At 45.2% G+C, this 26,466-nt stretch overlaps 1 long non-coding RNA gene and 3 other non-coding genes across 4 annotated transcripts; all 4 read left to right on the plus strand.

The window, feature by feature from the left end:
* The first annotated feature begins 270 nt into the window (after positions 1-270).
* On the plus strand, positions 271-342 carry trnaa-ugc (transfer RNA alanine (anticodon UGC)). The gene has a single exon. It is a non-coding gene; the product is annotated as a tRNA-Ala (tRNA).
* A 5,637-nt stretch (positions 343-5,979) lies between these two features.
* On the plus strand, positions 5,980-6,061 carry trnas-aga (transfer RNA serine (anticodon AGA)). The gene has a single exon. It is a non-coding gene; the product is annotated as a tRNA-Ser (tRNA).
* A 5,994-nt stretch (positions 6,062-12,055) lies between these two features.
* LOC140189132 (uncharacterized) lies at positions 12,056-23,309 on the plus strand. The gene is made up of 3 exons (XR_011883460.1): positions 12,056-12,280; positions 15,183-15,301; positions 22,104-23,309. It is a non-coding gene; the product is annotated as an uncharacterized lncRNA (long non-coding RNA).
* On the plus strand, positions 20,546-20,617 carry trnad-guc (transfer RNA aspartic acid (anticodon GUC)). Its single transcript has one exon. It is a non-coding gene; the product is annotated as a tRNA-Asp (tRNA).
* Positions 23,310-26,466: the final 3,157 nt, after the last annotated feature.

Consider the following 26,466-nt stretch of genomic DNA (forward strand, 5'->3'; position numbering starts at 1 on the left):
ATAGACAGAACAGCGAGATTGAAATTATCCCTCTGAATGTGGTAAGTGTTTCCTTTTCCGTGATCATTCTGCTGGAGTCTAATTGGTTTCATTCCACAAAAATTATCATGGTGTTTCGGAAGAGAACTGAACAAGGATCAAGTATGATCGCACTGGATGGTGGAGCAGACTCGGGGCCGAATGACTGTGGCCATCAGCCATTACCTGTGTTGCACTGCTCAGTTGTGATATGCAGGAAGTTTTGGACCTGAACACTTCTGCATTTTAAGTGGGGATGTGGCTCAGTGGAAGAGCGCATGCTTTGCATGTATGAGGTCCCGGGTTCAATCCCCGGCATCTCCACGCTGGTGAGCTTTGAATTTGAACATTGCAAAGCTCAAATCCAATCGTCAGGTTTGCAGTCAGCACAATGATGCGTTGAGTCTCAACGTGGACAAGACTAAAGAGATGATTCATTAGGCCAGGGGACCGCTCATTACCGCAAATAAACGGCTCCTCGAGAGAGAGAGAGAGTGGACCACCAAACCCGCCCTCTGAACGCCACAAAGAACAGCAAGAAAGCGCACCGGTGTGTCCACTTCCTGGCTTCAGTGAGACTTCCCCAACCCCTCTTCAATCTGTTTTTATTTCACAGGAGCATCATTGAGAGAGCTCTAACCACTTGCTAAACCGTCTGGTACGAGAATCGCAAGACATCCGACGGCAGGACTCTACAGAGGGGAGAGAGGACTGCTGACAGCAGCTCACTTTCACATTCAGACCCAGTGATTAGCGGACTATTGAAAACTGACGGAATTCTGATCTTCATTCGATCATATGGACGGATGGGGAGGTGAACGAGACTCGGGACTGGACTAAATAAATCCCGGAGTGTGCGTGTATTCTCCGCTGCACCTCAGACTGCGGTCGCTGCTCGTTATGTCGGAGACTGACCGAAATAGCATCCACAAATGGAGGAGAAATTCAGCGGGCCAGGCGGCATCTCGCACGAAACATCGACTGTTTACTCTTCCCCAGAGATGCTGTCTGACCTGGTGATTTGCTCCGGCATTCTGTGCTTGGGATTTCCAGCACCCGTGTTTATAGCCTAAATAACAGCCCGCTGACAGAGAGAAGGAAGGCAAGGAGACACAGAGGGAGATAACCAGCGTGTCTGACTGCAGGGCCGTAGGAATAGGGCCAGAATGATAATGAAAATCAGATCCGTTGCTGAAATGTCGGGGACGAGATATCCGGCTGGGTCGGAGCACAGAGACCGGATAATAACCGGATGGGGCAGGAAGTGATGAACAGAGAAAGGAGGACGGGCAGGAAGGTAAAAGCGTGAGAGAGACACGAGGGAAATTAGACAGGGAAAATAATCCAACAAACAAAACAATAGATAATCGGGGTAAAGCGTCAAAATTAACAAATAGAAAGACAGGAGAGGAACAGAGATATTTACCTATCAGCAGAATGGCGCGGCGGGAATGTGATGGGCCCGTTATCCAGAGGCCGACAAATCGAAACCATCGTCTGCTATTCCTCAGCAGAATATTTTACCGCAAATCGCCGTCACGTGACCTGCGTACACAGCACACATTTCACTTAAAAAGAAAAACTTGTACTTCTAACTGAAATTTCCGTCCACTCACTTCACCACTTTCTGAGATTTGTTGAGAACTTCGAGGGTAAAACGACAATTGCTGTTGTACTCAGCGTTTGTCCAACACATCCGGTTCTCCGCTGCATGAAGCTGTGTCTGGTATTGAACAGATTGAACAGAAAATACTGGAAATACTCATCACCTCAAGAAACATTTGTGAGTGATGACACGGCATTAAACTTTCTGATCGTTACACTTAATTGGAAATGGTGGGAGAAAAAGAGAGCTTTCAGTGTCAAAGAAGGTGAGAAGTTGTGTGGGAAGTGAAAAGGGGGACATCTCAGATAGGGCGAGACCAATACACGATGAGTTAAGACAAATCGGAAAGAGAAACACTGGGCTAAAATCGCAGACGAACTACGGGCAGAAATTTTCATTTCATAGAGAAGGATGTAATGTGGCTGAGTGATTCCAGACCGAGGCGTTTATGTGATCAGTGCTGAAAAACAGGTACAACTCACGGCGATCGCCGGGAATCGAACCCGGGTGAGCTGCTTGAAAGGCAGCTGTGCTCATCCCTATACCACTGTCGCTCCATGTTGCGGGAGTTTCGAGGAGTGAAGCGGCTCCCATGCTCCATGTGATTCCATCAGATCCCGAGCTGCTCTCTGTCGGATCAGTCCTCACTCTGCAGCAGGTTTTATTCCTGCAAATGGCGCCGGCCTCACGCATCATCAAATGGGAAAACAAATTCTGATTGTCCATGTTCTTTAGGAAAGCCGATGAATATGTAAGTATGAGTTGAGTTTAGGAATAAATTAAATAACCACCAACAACCACATTGCTGGGATTATACTGCAATTCTCTCCATTTTGAGGAGCAGATCTGCTGGCAAATCACACAGAAATGTCATATTGTAGATAGGGTTACAGCAATCAGACATTTCAACTTCTCCAAAATTAACCAGATCATTTTTTGTGCAAGATAAGAAATGGAATTTTTGAAGTGCATCTGGAAGAGTATTTTTGTTCCTGTTCATCGATAGTCCTATCGAACTTGGTTAGGAAATTCACTCTGTAACTTGTAAATACAGTAATCAAAACTCGCACTTTAATGTCTCTGCATAAACAACAACGTAACTGTGTCGACACCGGGCCAACAACTTAGGACAGGAATTCTGCTGTTCCCGCTATACCAATACTCACTCAGACTAATTTTCTCACCTATATCACCAAACTGAGGCATCTCAGTTGGCCAAGTGATCCATCCTTTCTTCTCCCAGTCAGTGACTTGGGAGTTCTTCCTTGCGATGGTGGGTTTCAGGAAAGAGTTATCGCTGCTAGCACATTCGAAGTTTCCACTTTTATATTCATATTTTCCAGTTCAGTTATCCCATTCCAGCGTCATTGACTGTAGGTCATCTGATTGGCTTGAATTCTCCTTTCTGTTGACTCTGCTCCAGGTCAGCATCCATTTATTGCCCTTTTCTCAGCAAGCGTCAATCGGTAATTTATGGTTCTTTGTTCACTTCAGGAACCAGTTTGTGTCATGGTCCGGTCCGTGAAGTCTGCATTCCGGTTCACAGTCCAGTCCGTGGACTCAGTATTCCGGGTCTTCCAGCTGTCCCTTGTTTTGATTGAGTTAATCATAGGCACGTGATTCCCATCTTGGGGCTTGGAATATAAGTAGCCTTGGGGTTGAGTGTAGGCTGCTGGTTCGTCTTGCCAAGATACCCTGGGAGCAACCTGCCTGTGGAAGGCGGGAGCGGCCACTTCCCATCTTTTGGCCGCGTTGGAGAACCATCGCTTCATAGAGCCTTGCTGTCGGTAGTCGGAGCTGTCTTTGTGGTATGGATTCGGCTGTTTCCAGGGCCAGCTGAGTGGCTGCCAGCCACTCTGAGCTAGGTAGGGATCCGGTTGTTTCCGTAGCCAGCTGAGGTTGCTGGCCGAACTACGACTTGGAGCAACCCCGATGCAGAGGTGGAACTTCCTGTAGTTCTTCGGTGTTTGTCTCTTCTTGTCCTCGTCTCCGTGGGGGTAAGTCAGGCCGTTTCTTCCGTTCCCTGCGGGGGGATCTGTCTTGTCTTGTCCACGCCTCCGTGGGGTAAGTCAGGTAGTTCTGCCGTTGCCCTGCATGGGGTCCTGTCTTGTCTTTGCCTCTGTCGGGTAAGTCCAGTCGTTCTGCCGTTACCCGACAGATGGACCTGTCCCACCTTGGTGTGCAGATAAAGTTGAGTTGCGGCTTGTCTAAGGTTAAGTCCCGGCTCTCTGTCTGTGTACTGTACTGTCCTGTCTCATGTTGGTGTGTTAAAGATGAGTCCTGGCTTTTCGAAGTATAATTCCCGGCTCTATGTTGATGTACAGTTCCCAGTCTGTCTCCGAGTTTCAGCCTCCACAAGCCTCAAGTGCCAAGACCCCAGCCTGCAGGCTTCTAGACTCTAGATCCCAGCTATGTCGTGTTCTGTAGTCATGTCATGTCATGTCCTTGCCTGGTTCTAGGGCCCGAGCCCGAATCAAGACCCAGGTTCTGTGCCATTGTCCAGAATCTGGCTCGGAGCCCAAGCTCAGTGTATATCTCCTTGCCCGGGTTCCCTGTCTTGTCCATGTCCTAGCCAAGTCTGCGTTCTTGTCCCTGCTCCTTGTTTGCATCCTGTGACGTCCCTACCCTAGTCAAGTCCTGTTCCTTGTACTTCAGTGTCTGTGTCTTGCTGTTGTGTTCACCATCTACGCCCCCCCCCCCATTGTGACAGTTTCAATCACTCCAGGCAGGGATTGACCCCAACATTCACACATTTGCATGTTATATTATATCAAAAACACTTCACAATAACTTCTAATTTGCAAAAGATTTCTTAACCCGCAATTTACCTGAAGCAACGTTGTGTTTACTTTTGAAACACCAAAATTTTCATCTCCTAAAATGGAAGATGTAAAACGGTTCCACAAAATTACATATTCACTTCCAAGTACATGGCTGGTACAAAGACACTTGATCTGTCTGCTTCCACTCTCCTTTAGCCATTCGAGTTCTGTTATGTTACATATTTGAAATCTTCTGTGGCCAACATCTCCTCCTTTTCGATACACGGAAAGTTCTGGTGATCACATTACTGTTCATGTCTCAGTGAATATAGCACAAAAGGAACAGCAGAATTCATGACTATATCAAAAAATACCGATAAGGATTTAAAAATTGTCAACATGATAACATGTAACCAATTTCATACCATATATCAAGGAATTTAACAGTAATTATTTTTAAATACAACATATCTGTAAGAAATTAAACGAAATCAACAAGAAGAAATTTTAGAATGGCATGTGCTTTTCAAACACTGAAGTTATTAAAGTTGGGCTTAAAATAAAACACCGGGGGAAATACCTTGTGTTGCCATCAGAACAAAGAGTAAAGCAATAATAACATGAAGTAAAACATATTCATTTAAACCTCAGTTCCAAACTTTATTCCAAAAGGGAGGGATTCTGCAAAACGTCATTAGCTAAACCCACATAATATTTAATAGTCTTGGATAACAGATCCCATAGTTTAATAACATTTTTAAAACATTAAAAACCAAAAAGAATTGCAACTTGGAGTTCCCTTGTCAGATATGCTTGAAGTATCAATGCGATGAGTATTATTCACCACACCAAGCAAATACCAACATACATTAGCCTCATTTCCTTTACACACTTCGTACTACATGTAACCTTCAGTGGAGCCTTCGACCACTCTGAGGCCACTCATTAGCAGAATTCCAACACCAATCGCTTCTGAACAGCAGCGTGTTTTAATTACTACTGTGTTTAATCCATTGATGGATTATCTACCTTGGCTTGTTCACAACAGCTGTCCAGACTGCAGTCAAGTTAGAGGCAACTTAAAAACAACGTAGTCCAAAAAATACACAACACAACACCCAGTGCTGAATTGTTTATTCCCCAGTAGGCTCAACCAAACAGATATGTCGGAGACATTCCACGCATTCATCAACTTGATGTTCCATCTATATGCTTTTTGAAATACTCCCTCTGACGTAATCTGACCTTTCTTACATGTTTATTTTTCTGTCTCCCGCTGTAAACTGTAGACCAGATCCGTGGCTACAATTCGAAAGCCTATAAAATACTCCCATCAGCGTCTCCTTACCCGAGGAGTTTCTTAATCCCCCTACGAGGATTCTACATCTTCCGATCCTGCTCTGCTCAGACTGAGACTCCATCCAATTCAGTGACTGATTTCCTGGTGAAAGGCCATTGAGCTGAACGTGAATTCGGGTTCTCTTTTCACAGCCGCTAACAGATCTGCTGAATATTTCTAGCAATTCCCGCTTTTAGTTCAGGATCAGCCCTGTTTATCTGACTCCGGGATTTGAATCCAGCTGTGAAGAACTTGTAGTCGTGGCCGAGTGGTTAAGGCGATGGGCTAGAAATCCATTGGGGTTTCCCCGCGCAGGTTCGAATCCTGCCGACTACGTGTATGTATCGCCTTGATTCCTCTTACGGATACAGATTGTAAAAAGCCTCTCGAAACACCGATCTGCGTTCGCCGCCTCCAAAACCAAGAAGTGTCCATGTGTTCCGCTTTTATTCAGGTGGGCTGTACGATGCAATCGGTCAGCGCGTTCGGCACTGTATCCGAAATGTTGGTGGTTCCAGACTATTCAGGGACGCTGTTGATCCAGTGACCTTCGCTGTACGTTTTATGCGCTCCGTGCTGTTTCTAATACGTTCATTTATATAAAAAAAATCCACATATAGAAAACAGAACACTACCACGACCTGTTTTGCTTACATTCATGTTGGCATAAACTTAATATATTGTACATGGACGATCAAACCAACAGAAACTCTTACAGGGCACCAGTGTATTTCATGTTTAAATTTGTTATTGCCACTTGAACCAGAGGGATCAATTCACTGAACTTCACTCATACCAACACTGTTTCCACAACTCACTTTCAAACTCGACATGTCATGCTATCGAAATTTTTGTGTTATTATTATTATTATTTTTCTCAGCTCAAGCGAGCCTGAAGTACGGGGGTAGTGAAGCACGCTCATTCCTCAATAACTACGGACTTCAAACCATTCTACTGGTGTATAGTATAGTGGTTTTGAGCAGATTTACAGAAATATTGCTTTGCTGGCCTAACTGTTTAACGCTATTGCGTAGTGACTTTGAGATGATAGTTGTTGATATTACCATTGGGACAATATATACCCTGTCATGCTCGATCGTCTTTCAATTCAGTATAGTTCTGGTGCTTTTCACTTGTTAATTGTTGTACATTACGTGTGTTTGCAATGTCTATATCGATTATGTACGTTGTTATTGATTTTAATCCAGTAATATATATGCAGACGGTTATTATGGATTGTCCTACAACGGATCAGTCATAAAATAATAGTACGACTCTGACCCTGATCTAGAACAGGTTTGTATTTATAGTAAGCTATGGTGTCTTTTATGAGTTTGCCTTTTAAAGCAAGATTTTGGTGAAAGGTGTTTGTCAATTGACTGTCCCTGTGTAAGTAATCAGATTGAGTTAAACTGCTGCTCCATCCTGTAATGTGTTGGATTGTTTCTGGTGTCTCGTCATTTTCTCCACTTATCGACTTTAATTTGTTGGGCTTTTATTATGTATTAATAAGATTTTTTTCTGTTAACCAGCTGGCCCTGTTGTCACAGTGGCGGGGGCTTTGGGAGCAAGGGTGGACCCAAATGCAAGACACATCCTGTGAGGTTAATTAAATTTAGCGTATTGTTTGATATCAGGAGAGCAAGGCAGGAGCAGGAATAGCGAACTGGACAAGGACGGAGGACTAGGCTGGGACCAAGGGTCTGGGCTTGGACTCGGAATCGGCTCCCAGAACTAGAGGAGACATGAAGAGGCTAGGGTATGGACCCCGAGCCCGAGACTGGGCAAGGACCCAATACCTGGGTCTTGCCTCGGGCTCGGACTCCAGAACCAGGCATGGACATGACATGGGCTAGGGAGAGGAGGAACATGGGAACACAGTCTCGGTAGAGCAGGTACATGGAACCATGGACACATACACAGAACACAGTCGGCACCCCTCCTTGGGTGCAGGACATAGGGCCGGAACTTGCACACAGAACAGAAAATCGGGACCCCTCCTTGGGCATAGGACAGAGGGCCGGGACTCATGGCCCGCCGCAGGGCAACGGCAAGATGGCCTGACTTACCCACGGAGACGAGGACAGGACAAGACATGATTCCCCACGGGGCAACGGCAAGACGGCCAGACTTATCCCACGGAGGCGAGGAAAGGACAAGACAAGACCAATACAAATGAACACCAGACAGTACCTATCTGCTCCGGTGATGGAATTAGACCGAAGTGCAGGCAGGGGCTGCAGACGAGGGCTAGAGGCGAGACGGGTAGAGAAGAGATTCACACAAGGGTAGGACAGGAATCACAGACCGCCAGAGCCAGGTCTAGACTCAGAACTGGAAGCCGCCAGGGCCAGGACTTGACATGGTACTTGGATGCCGCCAGGGCCAGGATGTGGACGTGCTACTTGGATGCCGCCGGAGACAGGACGTGGACGTGGTACTTGGATGCCGCCGGAACCAGGACATGGTGCTTGGAACCTCCGATTAGTGCCGAGCTCTCGACTCGGCCCGGGATCAGTAGACAGCGGATCTTGATTCTCTCCGGCGGTTTAACTGACGGGCCCACCTTGATGAGGAAACTTTGCAGGCTCGCTTCGGCGAGGTAACTGGACAGATTTGCTCCAGTGAGGAGAGGCGAATTACCGGCACTCGCTTCGGGCGGAGACAAGGCTTGCTCCGGCCAGATGACATTGGCACGCCGTGACTTTGCAGGCGCACCTGCGCCGAACGCCTGAAAGCCGGAGACTATAATCTACCGGTTCAGCCGAGCGTTAATTGCTTCTAATCACCAAAGTCGAGGGACACGGGAAAGCAGGGAATCAACAGATTGTAACATAAACAAGGTAAATTTAAAGGGACCCCGATCCGGACCATGACACCTGTATTGCCACAGGGAACCCCTCTGTTTCTGGGAAGAGGTCTCCAACTCCATGCCAAGTTTCCTTCTTCGCACCTTGTCCGCTCAGATCATGGGAATGTTTTCCACGGAATGTTGCTGTTCCATTGGTTAGCTTTATATTATTATTTTACGTTTTTGTATTTTCAGTGTTATGTTTTCTGCATTGATTGCGCGTCTTTCATTGATTTTTTCATTGATTATATTTTGTTTCTTTGCACTAACTGTGAATCCTCTTGAGAAAATACATCTAATGATAGCATATCTGTGCTTTGATAATGAATTTACTTAGAACTGTGAAGTGTTCTGCGCTGCTACACAGGACCCGGACCCTCGGTGCCCTCTAGTGGCCCTTGGCTGGTACTACCTCACGGATCTCACTGCGACTCTCCGGGTCGTTCTGTGAACCCAGGAGCCGGGACGTTTCGCTTCTTGTTCATATCAACGTGCAAGTTAAATAAAGCAACGACTTGCTGCTCCACTGCGAAGTTCACGGGTCGGTCACATTTGTAGAAAGGCAAATAAATTTAATGTTTCAGTTGGAGAAACATTCATCACCTCTGGGACAGGAGAAAATAAGGTACTTTTCAGTTTTAGACAAGGTGGGCGAACGTGATCAGGCAAAAGAAAAGCCGCGGATCTGGTGAGACCAACTGAGTGACTGTGACTGTTATCATCGGACTTTTGTTTCTGTGTTATAGGAACAACACAACTGTGGGGAATGTCCAGCACGGCAGACTATGGTAATGAAAGGAGGAGACAAAAACGGGATCAAAGACCAGGTGGGCGGCGATCGAAGATGGGTATTCGTTGCACAAGAATCAGAGTAACGCACACAAAACACGAGAGGATATCAGCAGGTCAGTCTGTACCTATGGAGAGAAATAAGAAATCGAAGTGTCAGGCCCTGTTTGGGACTCTGAATGTTGTGAGGGAGGAGGTGAATGGACAGGCGCAGCATTCTTCCGTTTCAATAACTGCCAGAAGGGAAATCAGTGGGGAGTGTGTAGTCGTGGCCGAATTGTTTGGCGATGCACCCGGAATCCATTGGGATTTCCTCGCGCAGCTTCGAGTCCTGACAACGGTATATATCCAACATTTTGTGTTTGATATGGTCCGTGACTCTCTGATGCAAACCAGTCATGTAGATTGTGAAAAACCGGGTCCCGCCCAGCAGCGATTGTTGGTCACGTTCTACAACGCAGAATTGAACCATTTGTTCCTACTTTCCACAAAACTTGTCTCTGCGGCGCATCGGCGATCGCGTCCGGCTGTTAACCGACAGGCTGGAGGCCAATGATCCGGCAGATTTGTTTCTGTTGTGTTTCATTGTCAGCTGGGAAACGCTGCGCTGAACGGAAGCCGGGGCTCCCTACTGCGGCCGCGATGGGAATTTAAACTGTTATATTTTAGACACATGTACCGAGATACAGAGAAAACCTTGTTCATACTGTCCCTGGAGATGAAATTATTGCGCAGTGCCTTAAGATCGCACAAGGTAAAGCAATAACAGACTGCAGAATAAAGTGTAACAGCGACAGGGAAAACACAACGCAGGTAAATAATAAGGTGCAGCATCATAACGAGGTGACTTGTGAGGTCAAACGTACACCTTATCGTACTAAGAAACGATTCAGTAGACAGAACAGCGGGACTGAAACTATCCATGAGACTGCGATACGTTCTTTCAGGCTTTTGTTCTTTCTGCCCGATGGAAGAGGGGAAAGGAGAGAATATCTGGGATGCGGGGTGTCTTTTGTCAGGAATCTGTCTGTTCGATTTGACCAGAAAGTGCATTTCCTGGAGTGGAGTGCCAGGAATAATGTTGTGTTTTTCTTTTAATTTGGCGTCCTCTATCATTCAGTCGGAGTCAGTTCCCTTCATCCCGGTTGAAGGACGAAAATTCAATCTCTGGTCTACGACAGTGAATGACAATTAATATAACGCTGAGAATCATAGCAAAATGCCCATGAATTAGTGTGAGTTGTCCACTTGGTCCCCGGAGTTCCATGTACATAGTGTTCTGAAAGAGGTTACTTGAGTCTAAAATTGTAAATTTTTAAATGGCCGAGAATCGAACTCGGGTCTACAGGTTGGAAAGCAGCCATACTCACCACTGTACCGCAATCGCCTCATGATCGAGTGGCGATTCGGGTAGTGAACCGTCTCCTTTACTATCAGACTCTTTAACCCGATCATCAGTTTCCGATCTGCTTTCTGGAGGATCATTCCTCACTCTGTTGCAGTACCTGTTCCGACCAGTGGGGATCGCATCATTCCGACAGACCGGAGAAACAAAACACTCTGGATTCGGACTGCAGGGAGAATCAGCTCGAGAGAATCGGAGCTCGAAATGGTTCCCCGCCTCACGCATCAGGGAAAGGGAAACAAACCCTGATTATAAATGTTTCAAACAATTCAAAGAACAAGCAGTTGGACGTTAATCGGAGTCCTTCCTTTGGCCAGTCTTTGAACGCATCGACTGAATTGCTAAAGAATCCTGAGACCCCTCCAGTCACACAGTGAGAGGGGATGGGTAAATGGTGCCAGATCCACTCAACAAACAGACATCAAAGTGACTCTGAGCTCTCCTGTACCCTGACATCCGTATGATCGCCCTGATCAAGGGTCCAGACAGAAGCGTCGACGGTTTACTCTTTTGCATTGATGCTGCCTGGACTGCTGAGTTCCTGCAGCATTTTGTGTGCATTACCTTGAGTTTCAGTATCTGCAGATCTTCTCTTGTTTGTAATCCGTTTGACAGATCCATACCCTCGTTTATTCCTCATTAGTGTGGCGGTTAATCTCGCCTGCTGTCAACCGTGAGATTAGGGTTCCATTCCCCGACGTGGAGACCGTTTTCCTGCTGGAAATGAAAACTAGAAATACAAGAGAACTTTTTTGGATAAATTCATTTGTTGAAGTGGTCATAGAGAATATGAAACAACCCAGTCGGCAGATAGTCCTGGACTGGAGAGTTTACCGAGAACGTTGTGTTCAGCATCTTTTTCCAAGTGTTCCCTCATCGAGTCTGTAATTGTGCACCGTTCGGCGTGACACTCGGTGACCGAATCCGTCACTTTGAAACATTAAACACGGTCTGTTGCTATGAGATATAAACTCCTGCAATTTCCAGCACTCATGCCGATTCCTCAGTGTGTCTGAGTGACTGTAGAAGGCAGGGAGAAGAACAGCTGAGACACTTCGGAAAGAACGATACCAAGTGGGAAATGTGTTTATTGCCCGGTTTAAATCCACCCCGTCCCTTTCCCAGCCTCGGACCCGCTGTGCAGACGCCCCGAAAGTGAACTAAGGGAAGGAATGGCGAAGTTTCACTCTATGACGTCATTCACACGAGAGCATGCGCAGCGTCGTTCCGCCCCTTGACCTGATTGACAGCTGACAGCAGACAGCAGCACACGTCCCCGGGAGCGGTTTTCCAGCAGCCGGGAATGGAGAGCTCCTGGGCCCGAGAGTAGGGCGCTACCAGTGTCCTCCTTCTGGCAGTAGCGCATCGCTCCGGGAGCGGCTCTGCAGATAGGCTCGGAGATCGGCACTGACTCCGGAGATGACGGCTGGGAGAAAGAGGCGGAGTGTAACAGCGACTGAGCTCGGAATGCAGAGTGTGTGGGTAGGGAGAGGCTGTTCCCGGGCCGGGGTAGGTAGGCTGGTGAAGGCGGGGTGGGAAGGAGCTGCCGGGGACGTGCATTGCTGCTGCTTCTCCCCATTTCTGTCTCGGTACCATATCCGAAGCGGACGTTGGTGACCATCGTTTTCCATATTGATCTACCCTTCGTTCATTGGATGACTTCCATTTCCTCGATGTGTAAACAGCTGGCTAGGCCTTTGATGTCCATAAGCCGAGGTCTTCCTCTAGGATTACTCCCCTCAATCTTTCCAGACAGCATGACATTTTCTAGCTCATCTTTCTGCATGATGTGTCCATAGAACCATAGAAACTACAGCACAGAAACAGGCCCTTTGGCCCTCCTTGGCTGTGCCGAACCATTTTCTGTCTAGTCCCACTGACCTGCACACGGACCATATCCCTCCATACACCTCCCATCCATGTATCTGTCCAATTTATTCTTAAATGTTAAAAAAGAACCCGCATTTACCACCTCGTCTGGCAGCACATTCCATACTCCCACCACTCTCTGTGTGAAGAAGCCCCCCCTAATGTTCCCTTTAAACTCCCCCCCCCCCCCCTCACCCTTAACCCATGTCCTCTGTTTTTTTTTCTCCCCTTGCCTCAGTGGAAAAAGCCTGCTTGCATTCACTCTATCTATACCCATCATAATTTTATATACCTCTATCAAATCTCCCCTCATTCTTCTACGCTCCAGGGAATAAAGCCCCAACCTACTCAACATTTCTCTGTAACTGAGTTTCTCAAGTCCTGGCAACATCCTTGTAAACCTTCTCTGCACTCTTTCAACCTTATTTATATGCTTCCTGTAATTTGGTGACCAAAACTGAACAGAACCTCTGGATTCGGCCTCACCAATGCCTTATACAACCTCATCATAACATTCCAGCTCTTATACTCAATACTTTGATTAATAAAGGCCAATGTACCAAAAGCTCTCTTTACGACCCTATCTACCTGTGATGACACTTTTAGGAATTTTGTATCTGTATTCCCAGATCCCTCTGTTCCACTGCACTCAGTGCCTTACCATTAACCCTGTATGTTCTACCTTGGTTTGTCCTTCCAATGTGCAATACCTCGCACTTGTCAGTATTAAACTCCATCTGCCATTTTTCAGCCCATTTTCCCAGCTGGTCCAAGTTCCTCTGCAAGCTCTGAAAACCTTCCTCACTGTCTACTACACCTCCAATCTTTGTATCATCAGCAAACTTGCTGATCCAATGTACCACATTATCATCCAGATCATTGATATAGATGACAAATAACAATGGACCCAGCACTGATCCCTGTGGCACACCACTAGTCACAGGCCTCCACTCAGAAGCAATTCTCTACCACCACTCTCTGGCTTCTTCCATCGAGCCAATGTCTAATCCAATTTACCACTTCTCCACGTATACCTAGCGACTGAATTTTCCTAACTAACCTCCCATGCGGGACCTTGTCAAAGGCCTTACTGAAGTCCATGTAGACCATATCCACTGCCTTCCTTTCATCCACTTTCCTGGTAACCTTCTCGAAAAACTCCAACAGATTGGTCAAACATGACCTACCATGCACAAAGCCATGTTGACTCTCCCTAATAAGCCCCTGTCTATCCAAATGCTTGTAGATTCTGTCTCTTAGTACTCCCTCCAATAACTTACCTACTACTGACATTAAACTCACCGGCCTATAATTTCCCAGATTACTTTTCGATCCTTTTTTAAACAACGGAACAACATGAGCCACTCTCCAATCCTCCGGCACTTCACCCGTAGACAGCGACATTTTAAATATTTCTGCCAGGGCCCCCGCAATTTCAACACTAGTCTCCTTCAAGGTCTGAGGGAACACTCTGTCAGGTCCCGGGGATTTATCCACTTTAATTTTCCTCAAGACAGCAAGGACCTCCTCCTTTTCAATCTGTACAGTTTCCATGATCTCACTACTTGTTTCCCTTAATTCCATAGAATTCATGCCAGCTTCCTTAGTAAATACAGATGCAAAAAACCTATTTAAGATCTTCGCCCATTTCCTTTGGTTCTGCACAAAGCCGACCACTCTGATCTTCAAGACCAATTTTATCCCTTACAATCCTTTTGCTCTTAATATACTTGTAAAAGCTCTTTGGATTATCCTTCACTTTGACTGCCAAGGCAACCTCATGTCTTATTTTAGCCCTCCTGATTTCTTTAAGTATTTTCTTGCACTTCTTATACTCCTCAAGCACCTGATTTACCCCCTGTTTCCTATACATTTCATACAACTCCCTCTTCTTTATCAGTGTTGCAATATCCCTTGAGAACCAATTTGCCTTTAATCCTAGGAATCTGAGTTGCCTTTCTCTTATTGTAGGTATGAGTGATCAAACTGCTTGGGCTCTTCTGAGAACTTCTTCATTCGATGTGTGTGGTCCATGATATTTTTAACATTCTCCTGTAGAACTATAATTCACTGCTTCTAGTCTTTTCCATTTCTGGGGAAATGGTCCAGCATTCACTTTCATAAGTCAGGATAGAATAAATGTAGTACTGCAGTGTTCTGTTTTTAGTATACGTGCTCATCTTTCTGTCTGTTAATATGGTCTTCATTTTTTGGAAAGCTTATTTCGTCATTGCTATTCTGTGTTTGATAACTGTGTCGCACCTGCCAGTACTTGTTAGTAGACTGCCAAGATATCTGAATGTGTTGACTTGTTTGATGTTTGTATTTCTGTGTATTTCTCACATTGTGGGATGTTTGTCTTAAGATGACCGTGCTTTCTGTCTTCCTGGTGTTGATTGAGAGGCCTCTGCGATTACTTTCTGCTGCCACTATAGTGAATAGTTCTTGAAGTTTTGTTTCTGAGTCAGCTATTATTACGATGTCATCATCCCCATACAAGGGGGAATCCTTGTTTAGTCAGTCTTTTTGTCTGTTTTTGCAGGACACGGAGCCAGACAGGTTTACAAAGAGCGGCTGTTGCAGGATCCTGGAGAGAAGTGTGACGGACAGTTTGTACTGGGACTCTTTAGCTCCGGCTGAGCGGTGAGCCCCATGGGAGAGGTGAGATTAAATGCGAGCTGTGCCCATCTGCCTGCACCACAGTCAGTTCAATTCGCAGATCTGTGGCGGGGTGTGTCCGCCCCTCTCGGTGTGCAGCGGCCTCGTCTGCTCAGTAGAAGCTGAGAACTGCAGCCCTACAGCGGTCTCTCACTCTGGCAATGGCTGCACTGACCGCTTCACACAACCATCTGCCTTTAACTTCCTTCGCTGACCGAGTTCCCTCCTGCTTCCCACAGACAAACAGTTCTATCAACTCTGCCCTTCCCTGTTCAGGGCAATGTTTGATCAACAGGCCTGTTTATTATTTAAAAAAAAAAGATTGAAGTGTGGTCTTTAACGCATATTTCTCCTGTATGTGCTGTGGAAAAGGACATGAATGGCAGGGAGCTCAGGACAGTTGTCTTCAGGGAAGAGCATCTCACAGTAGATCAAGTGCTGTTGTTGTTTACATAGAAACACCACTGACCATTCGCTCCACTATCCTTTACAGAACATGTACTTAACTTAGAAATTCCCTATTTTTCTATTTTTTCAAAGCACAATATACCTGTTCAGGAGTCTCCTACAAACCCTATTGCTTCCGCCTCCACAACCATCACCGGCAGCACTCACTGCTTCTTGCCAAAAAAAAAAACTTGCCCCTGACATCTCCTCTGTACCTTCTTCCAAGCACCTTAAAACTGTGGCCTCTCGTGCTAGCCATTTCAGCCCTGGGAAAAAGCCTCTGATTATCTACATAACCAATGCCTCTCATCATCTTATACACCTCTATCAGGTCATTTCTCAGCCTTTATCGTCCCAAGGAGAAGGCCAAGTTCACTCTGCCTATTCTCATAAGACATTCTCCCCAATCAAGGCAACATCCTTGTAAATCTCCCTTTTTATAATTTCCATATCTTTCATGAAGTGAGGTGACCAGAACTGAGCCCAGTACTGCAAATGGGATCTGACCAGGACCCTATATAGCTGTAACATTACCTCCGGTCATATAACTGCCCACCTGGACACAGGGTGAAAGGTCATCGAACAATAATAATACAAAGAGGATACAGACAGTCGTTTTTCAGATGGTTAGGAAGTTAAAAGAAATGCAAGAGTAAACCTCGGCCGACGGCAATCGAAGGTGGTGGTGGTGGGGTACATCAATAGCGGAGGAACTTAGTAAGCTTTTTGCGTCTGCCATTTCATGTTGAGGATACCAGCAGTATGCTAGAAATTCCAGATGTCACCTGGACCGGATGAAATACACCGTGGGTTTATGAAAGAAATGGGTGACGATATCACGGAAGCGTTAATGGTGATTATTCAGGAATGACTGGATTCTAGAATGGTTCAGTTGACGGGAAAATTGCAAAAGTAATTTTACGTTTACAAAGGACAGGATATTACGGACCGGTTGGCATGGATTTTACGTTGGGAAAATGCTGGAGTCCATTCGTAAGGATGTGCTTTCAGGCGTCTGATAAAATAGTCCGGCCAACATGGTTTTCTTAAAGAGAATTCTTTGGAGAACTAGCAGACAAGATAGAGAAAGAAGAGTCAGTGGGTGTTGTTTACTTGGATTTTCAAAAGGCCTTTGTCAAGTGATGCAAAAAGGCTGCTAAACTAAACTAAAGCTCATGGCATCGTAGGAAAGATACGAGAATCGAAAATATATTGGCGACTGGTGGGAGGTAAAGTCTGGGAATAAATATGGCAGTTTGAGCCGTTTGTCGGTAACTAGGTGTGTCCTGGAGGGGTCTCTGCCTTGTACCTTATCTGTCAATGATCTGGATGACGAAATTGATGGCTTTGCATGTGATAGAAAATTAGATGGAGGGGCTGGTTCTATTGATGAGGCAGAAAGTCTGCAGAAGGTCTTGGAGAATGGGCAACTAAGTGGAAGCTGGGATACAGAGTACATTAATGTATGGTCAGGCATATTGATAGAAGACATAGAAGTGTGGACTATTTCCCCAATGGGGAGCAAATTCAGAACTCAGACGTGCCAATGTGCTGGGGAGTTCTTGTGCAGGATTACCTAAAGGATAAATTGCAGGTTGAGTTGGTGGTAAGGAAGGCAAATACGATTTTAGCATTCACTCCGCCAGGGCTAGCAAATAAAAGCAAGGATATAATGAAGATGTATTGTGAGACATTGATCAGATTCATTTGGAGCATTGTAGACAATTGTGGGTCCATTTCTGATAAAGGATGTGCTGGCCTTGGAGTGGGCCTAGGGGAGTCTCACGAGAATGATCCCGGAATGAAACGGTGAAGCTACAAGGAGCATTTGACGGCTCTGAGCCTCTACTCATTGGATATCAGATAAATGAGGGAGCATCTCATGGAAACCTATCAAATATTGAGCGGCCTGGATAGAGTGGATGGGGAGAGGATGTCAGTTCAGATTCTCTGACCCTCAGCGTTGATGTTGAGCCCAACCGACACGGGACATGGTGATGGGATCCCATGAAAAATGTCCTTCTGCCTCACTATCTGTGTGGTAGCAGTTGTCATGGCCGAGTGATTAGGCGATACACCAGAAATTCATTGAGGTTTCACTGCGCAAGTTCCACTGCGGGAGAGGCGGATCCTCTCAGAGTAATCCGTGTCCACGTAATTCCAAATTTCTTCATTCCTTCTACCAAAGTTTTATTTGTGTCGCCGTCTCGTGATAAAACTATGGAATAAGGAAAATAAAACTTTATTTTATTGCGCTTCAAGGGTCTTGTTATGAATTCAGGGCGTTCATTGGAAATTCTATCGGGTGAGTCACTCTTGACATTCGAGAGATCATCTGCCGCCAACATGGACTGAACTGCTTTCCTGTTGAGCCGCACATCCTCACAATTCCAAATCTCAGTGTTCACTGAGTGTGTGAAGAAATTAGATTGTTCTGGAGAGTATCGGCGATCAATGCCTAAGGTGTCCTGACTGGACAAATCTAGTGTCCCTTTGCCGCACCCACTCGGTCATTTAAGGTATCCTTCCTCAGGTTGGCTCCCCTGACTACCGGCAAGCGAGCGGGGTTGTCTGGATCTCCCTTTCTCAAACGGCGATAGAGGCAGATTCTATTAATGAGTAATGATTCAACTATTCAAAACATATTTATTTTCAGATTTGCCTTCATCCAGGCAAAACAAGAAACTCAAATAACCCAATTAAAACAAAAACACTAAAAACCACTGCGCAGAGAAAGCGACAGAAAGATATAAAAAACACGTCATGCAAACAAGAGAAGCAAGTTAACAGCGTCTCGAAACAGACTGGGTAACGGATCTGCTCCCGGAGCATGCGAAGTAGGCCCAAAGCCTCGGACCCCAGTTTTCACATCAGCAGGACAGAAAAGCACAGCAGCCGGATCTGCTGCGATCCTTTTGATTCTGTTATTTATTCAATTAGCTATACGGCACGAGATGTTAACGACACTCCTGGATACAATAAATTAACCCACCTAGGTGTGAGTCAACACATCGTAAAGTTCAAAATACCCAATAACAGTGTCCTCCGATAATCTCGGCTGCAACTCCGCTGGTGTCCATTGTTCGAACCATTGATGTCTGTCCCAATGGACAACCCAGAGGCAAAGAGAGAGAACGCGGAAGAGACACAGTGGAAGAGTAACTGAATGTGTAACAGCAGGGCCACTGAAACCAGACTCATTAAATAACGTAAAACACATTCACTGCTGACATGTCGTGAACGAGGTCTCGGGAAGGGTCGGAGCACAGAGACAATAACAGGACGGGGCAGGAGGTAGCAAGCACTGAATGACAGACAGAGTCACGGGCAGAGAGACACGCGAGGAAATAAATCATCAAACAGCAGCTCGTAAGGGGAACGATGTGATGACAGCAAATAATCGACAAATAAAAACGAAAGAAAAGAATGGGAAGCGTCCACAACGGAGCAGCTCAGCACCACGTTCAGCCATCAGCAGATTGTCGCAGCGGGAGCGCGCTGGGCCCATGGTCGTCCAGTCGGTAGAAACCAGCTCCGACTTGTCAATTTTACCGCGGATTCGAGAATCGAAACTTTTGGGCACTCTGAAAGCTAACTGGAGCGTTGAGTGCATGGGATGTTCGCAAGGATTTTGCCTGAGATGGGGAGTTCCGGTATAAACAGAGGCTGGATAGACTACGGGCATTTTCATGGAGTGCTGGAGATGACGGAGATCTTGTAGGTCATATTAAATTAACGGGGGTCGTTCAGAATAGTAGGAAACTGTCCTGACGTGTGTAAACCGAGACAGCATGAGATGAAGAACTTCATGCAGATGGCGGCTGGAAACTGGGACCCATGCCGGAGTGGCTAGTGGAGGCACGTATTCCAACAATATTAGAGAATTGACTGGACGAGCACCTGAATCATCAAGGCACTGGAGGCAATAGCTGGTAAGTGAGATTTTCTTTCCTGGTGAGATTGGTTCTTGATTGTCAGCATGGACGTGGTGGGCCGAAAGGCCTGTTTCAGGGTTGCATGATTCTGTGATTCTATATTACATTTGTTAATCGCATTAAATGGTTTAATTTAATCGCGTATTAGAGAGGAATCCCACGGGGTATAAATATACAGACAGAGTGGCAAGTAGATTGAGAACACTGTGTGAACACATCATCCGACATGTTTTGGTGTGTGCTAGTTTGTTGTGAGAATCTGGTTTATAGTGACAGCAGGAAGCTGCACTGGTCGGTTCATCGGGAAAAGTGTGAAAGACAGGAAATCCACCCTTGATCCACTAGACAGCCCAGTGTGAAATACAATTTTACACTCACTCTTCCATTTAAATAGTTTCGGGAATCCGTCAGCAGGTTAGGTCACTCGGACTCTATAAGTCTGCACGGATCGGTTTCTATGAGGTTTTTACTTCTGATAGTTTCGATGAAAGAATATTAAAAGTCGGTCAACTACGATCGTCCGAAATCGAACCTCCGTCAGTCAATTGACTGGAAGACGGATATGTTCACCACTATATCACCATCGTTCCATCAGTCTGCAGGAGACTCGGGCCCTGAACCATCTCCAGTGGTATATAATATTAGCTCGGACTGCTTTCTGAATCTGGTCACTCTGATGCAGTTCCTGTTATGTCAAGTTGTGGTCGCCATCCTCCCACAGACCGGAGATACAAACCACCCAGTGAATCACCCGGAATCGGACTGAAGTGAGTAAAATCCATTCAAAATTCGAAGAACTACAAGTCGTTTCCTACCTGTCGCATTATAACACCGGAATAATATATGTTCCGATACCATGACCAATTCCTCGTTAGTATAGTGGTTAGTATCCCCGCCTGTCACGCGGGAGACCGGGGTTCAATTCCCCGACGGGGAGACACAAATTTTACTGCATTCTTCAAGATGAAGATTGTCTTAAAAAGACAAATGAAAATGGACAAAGTATTCGGTGTTGAAGCGATCAGCCCACTGGACACTGGGGAGGTGGAATTGGAACATATTGATTAATGAAACTTTACTGAACACGTTTGACAAATGTTATCACATCCAAACCTTTTACAGCATGGGAATCCCAGTCAATATGTGAAAAGTTAAAATCAACTACCAATGCAACTTTATATTTCCTAACACTGTATGTAATCTCTCTACAGATTTCGTCCTCTAAATCCCAGTGATTATTGTGGGAGGAGTCTACTACACAGTATAATTAACATGATCGTCCTTTTCATTCTCTAGTACCATCCATATCGGCTCAGTAGACGAGTCCTCCAGTACGTCCTCTCTGGGCCCTAGAATGATAATTTTGTTGATGAGTTATGACATCCCTCTATTTCTCATACAACCCCCTCTCCTCATGTCACGAAAATTGGAACGTCAGAACATTGAGCTGCCAGTCCTAACCATCCTGCAACTAAGTCTCACTGATAGATAGCATGTAGAACAGTATAGCACAGGAACATGCCCTTTGACCCACAATGTAGTGCTGAACTGATTAAATTAATAGTCAAATGGCCAACTAAACTGATTCCTTCTGCCATCTGAATACTTCATATTCCCTTTCACTCTCCAGATGATCCCACAGCTAGCTGCCTCCTGTAACGTCGATGTGACTGCCTCCCTGTAACTCCTATCTATCAACCCTTCGGTCTTCTGAATGATCCAAAGGTCATCCAACTCCCGTTCCCTAATGTTATCTGTAAGGAAATGCAGCCAGATGCAGTTTTCACAGGTGTAGCCATCAGGAGTATGTGAGGTCTCCCTGCTTCTGACATCCTGAAAGAGGAGCACAGCATAGCTCTGGGATCCATTCCTACTGTTCCACCTGTGCAATAAAGAAAGAAAGAAAACTTAAGAGACCTCACAGCCACTGCCTCCTTAAACCAAAGCCTCAGTGCTTCACTCTGATACCAGCCATCCCCAAAATGGCTTCTCCGCTTGACTCTAACCTATATTTATTGTGTCTGCCAATTAGTTATCCATTGAAATTATCAACTGAAATTACACAGCTGTGCCTCTTTTACTGGAAAGAAATAGTATCCCAAACTCACCTCTTTATATGGCTACTATCTTGCTCTAAGGTGTTGATTAATTTGAATTCACGGACAGTACAGACATCCTGGGCTGAAAGGCATGCTCTTGTGTTGCTCTGTGCTCTACCAGTTACTGATGGGAAAAGGTAACCAAAGTAAAAGGCAGAGATCGGCATATCTGATGTCCGAAAGTGAACTGTGTAAATAAAAAGTGTAAAATTAATTCTGAGGTTGGAGTTTATGGTGTCGGCGCCTAACAGTGACTCCTTTTCTTGAATATCTGGAGACCGCTCTATTTCTATTTTTGATATGTTTTTTTTTTCTCTTTTCAAGGTTCCTTTGAAGACCGTGATCTGGAGTTACACGCTGATTTCAGTTCTTTGCAGGAATGGGAACCGCTGTTACGGCCTCACGACCGGCTGCTTTTCGTTGTATCAAGGATGCAGCCTGAAGGACTAGTGCGCCTTCAGGGTGCCGGATTTTCATGCCCCTGGAGGCAGGCGGATTCGATGTCGGTGCCACCGCAGAAAATTGATGTGTCGTGGGAGTACACGGAAGATCCAAAACAGTGAGCTGGCTGCCGGCTGTGTGCCCAGAGACCTGAGATCTTCGGGCACAGAACTCGGAAAAAAGCGACTCTACAGAACTTTAACACCATGAATCGGCGAGGTTTTTTTTTGTTATGTCTCCCGCCTCGCTGTGAAACGGGAATACCTCCTTTTTTCCTTATTTGGAGAGAGACAGCCTGGGGTATGTCGAGTTACTGGGTGAACAAGCAGTCTTTGGGGTACTGCAAGTCTGTGTCATTATTGATGCTTTGCTGCACACTTGAATACTTGATGGAAGGTGCAGATGCTTTTTGCTGGCGGGGGAGGTGTGTCGTCATTTTACTGCTGCTTATGTATGCAATGGGGAGCTGTGGGGGCTTTGGAGTGCTAACATTTAACCGTCAATCATTCTTTGGTGCACTCCTCCACTTTTGTGGATGTTTGTGAAGAAGAATAATTTCAGGATGTATATTGTATACGTTTCTGTGGTATTAAGTGTACCTATTGAAACCTAAAACTATGAAAGCTTGGGGCTCCTTATCTAAATGCAGGGAGCATTTGTAGCAGGATAGTGGAGTTGACAACTGTGCTTGATATAACAGTTATTGTAGGGAGAATGTTGTAGGGTGACCGGGACTGGGAGCTCAGTATTCTGGGATATTCCATATTCAGCAGTAGGGAAAGGAGGAGTGTGCCCTTGTTCACTGTGTAGTGGGGAGGTGTAGATGGAGATGCAGGGATAGTGATGGGTAATGGGACTGTGTGGAAATAATGAAAGACAGGGAAAAGGTGACCTGGATACGAGTGGGCTCCATACACCCAAGGCGTTGTCTGCCAATGGGACAAAGCACGACTGGGGAAATATCAAATGGAGGTGAGAGGGGAACTATGTTTGTCATATGTGATTTATTCTGTACATTGATTAAAATAATCAAAGTGGCAAGGTACAGGTAGGAGAAATTTGTGGAGAACTAAGGGATTGTTTCTTCTGATGGTGTGTTACAGAACCTATCCAGAAGCCTGCCATTTTAGATGTTTTTTTTTTTTGTTTTTCCAATTAGTTTGTGCAATTAATAACTTATGGTGCAGGATGCCGAGGAGGAGGCGAACAAAACATGGGAGAATTCCAGAGCCAGTTTGATTGTGAACAGCCAGGTCCAGAACCAATGTCAACCTAAATGAAGTCAGTTACACAGTGACACTGAGTTCAATAGTCAGTCAGTTATGATGCAGCTTTATAAAACCAAATCAACATGGTTTGCTCAAAGGTAACTCATGTTTGACAAACCTAATGGAGTTCTTCCAAGATGTAACCAGCAGTGTGGATAGAGGGAACCTATAGTGTGCCGTGTGTGGATTTTCAGAAGGCATTTGACAAAGTGTCCCATGAAATGCTGGTCAAAAGACCAGAGGTCACAATGTTGGAGGAAGTGTTCTGACATCAATTGAAGACTGATTATCACGTAAAAGACAATAATCGAACTGCGTCGCCACTTTCAGGGAGGTCGGAACTTGGATCCCAAGATCTTTCTGCTCAGCAATACTGATAATGATCTTTCCCTTGACGGTGTAGTATCTCCTTACATGTGCCCTTTCGAGAAGGAACAGCTCATATTTATCTGAGTAAAAGTCTCAGCCCCCATCTTCAACTGAACGATATAATGCGTTGCCATCTTCTACATTACACTCAATTCCACCAATCTTGGTATCAGCAATAAATATACTAACCAATGCATCTACCCGTTCGCCCAGGTCATTATATATATCACAAACAACAATGGCCCTTGCACAGATCTCTGTGGAACACCACTAATTACAGGCCTCCAGCACGAATATATCCCTTCAGCCACTATCCTCTGTCTTCCATGCACAAGCCGGTTCTGGATCCAAGCAGCCAATTAGCCGCAGATACCATGCACTGTAATCTTATCGTTTAGTCTTCCATGTGGGACTTGTCAAACGCCTTAATAAAATCCATGTAGACATCATCCTCTGCTAAACCCTCTTCAATAAACTGTATGAAGTTGATAAAGCATGAACTGCCGTGCAGAAAACATGCTGGCTCTCCCTATTTAGGCCATGGGTTTCAAAAACGTTCATATATCCTTTCCTAAATTTCCTGACAACTGACGTGAGACTGACCAGTCTATAGATCCCATAATTATCCCCTGTTCCGTTCTTACAGAAAGGTACAACATCAGCCATTCGCCAGCTCTACAGGACCTCGCCTGTGGACAGAGATGACAGAAAGATACTGGTCAAGGTCCCAGCAATTTGTCTCGTGCCTCCTTCAATAACCTGGAGTAAATCTGATCAGGCCCTGGTGACTCATCAATTGTAATAATTATTAAGAGGTCCCATACTTCCTCCAAAGTGACCTATTGATACACTCAGCACTGATCTCCTGGTTCACCATATAATTTTGCTTGGTAAATAATGAAGCAAAGTACTTATTACATATCTCACTCACATTCTCTGCATCCAAACAATTTTTCTCCCTTTATTCTTGATTGGTCCCTCCCTCTCTCTAGTTATCTTCTTACTCCTGATGTATGTCTAGAATGCCTTGGGATCCACCTGAATCTGTCCTGCCAATGACATTTCTTGGCTTTCCTAATTCGCTTCTTCAGTTCTTTTCTGGTTTCTCATGTGATTTGTTTGATTTATTTTTCTGACTCTTGACGTGTTTTTCCTTTATCTTCTTGTCTAAATTAATTCCCTTTCTTAATACCCAAGGTTCTCTTGTCTATCCATCCCTGTACTACCTTCTAACAGGAACATACCTTTCCAGTACTCTGTGTGATTGACAATTCAAAACCCTTCCCTGCCAGAGAAAAGGAAGGGTTTTGAATTTTGAAGGGTTTTGAAGATTTAATTTCCCAATTAAATCTTCTTAGTTCCTGCCAAATACCCTCGTAATTTTCCCAACTCCAATTTAAAACTCATCACAAGGAACATACATATCCTTATCTATAGCTATCCTGAAAGTTAAGGACTTGTTGTCACTGATCCCTGACTGTTCACCCACTGTAATGTCAGTTACCTGGCCAGGCTCATTTCCCGACACAAGATCTAGTGCAGATCTTCCTCTCATTGCACCGTCCACATATTGATTTAAGAAACCTTCCTGAATAAATTTAACAAATTCTGCCCGATTTAAATCCTTTACACTATGATGGTACCAGCTTATATTAGGGAAATTCGAACCACCCCCACCACCCACCATTAAAACAACACCATTATTTTCACACATTTCCTTAACCTGAAAAGACATCTGTTCATCAACGTCACGGTGGCTATTTAGGGTCTGTAGAACAATCCCATCAATATGATCACACCCTTCTTATTCCTGAGTTCCACCCAAATCGACTCAGTGTCTGACCCCTCCTGTATGTCTCCCCTGAGTACAGCTGTGATATTGTCTATGATTAGTAGTGCTACTTCCCCCTCTGTTACCTCCTTACTAACTTTTCTAAAACTTCAAAAACCTGGTACATTAATCACCCATTCATGCCCATCTCTCACCAGGTTTCTGTAATGGCCACAACATTGTATTTCCATGTAGTGATCCATGCTCTAAGTTCATCATATTTACCCGTAATAATCCTAGCATTGAAATACACACACTTCAAACACTCTGTTTCATCATACCTGTTAATTCGATTTTCCCTATCAATACGTTCTGACATCTACCTTCCTGTCCAATCCTTCATATGCTGATCTGGTGCTCAAGAATCATGGATTCTTGATTACCTGACTGGCAGACCACAGTACGTGTGCTTGCAACACTGTGTGTCCGACAGAGTGATGAGCAGCACTGGGGCTCCACAGGGGACTGTCTTGTCTCCCTTTCTCTTCACCATTTACACCTCGGACTTCAACTACTGCACAGAGTCCTGTCATCTTCAAAAGTTTTCGGATGACTCTGCCATTATTGGATGCATCAGCAAGGGAGATGAGGTTGAGTACAGGGCTACGGTAGGAAACTTTGTCACATGGTGTGAGCAGAATTATTTACAGCTTAATGTGAAAAAGACTAAGGAGCTGGTGGTAGACCTGAGGAGAGCTAAGGTACCGGTGACCCCTGTTTCCATCCAGAGGGTCAGTGTGGACATGGTGGAGGATTACAAATACCTGGGGATACGAAT

The sequence above is a fragment of the Mobula birostris genome, chromosome 28 (assembly GCF_030028105.1).
Source record: "Mobula birostris isolate sMobBir1 chromosome 28, sMobBir1.hap1, whole genome shotgun sequence".
NCBI classification, from domain to species: domain Eukaryota; kingdom Metazoa; phylum Chordata; class Chondrichthyes; order Myliobatiformes; family Myliobatidae; genus Mobula; species Mobula birostris.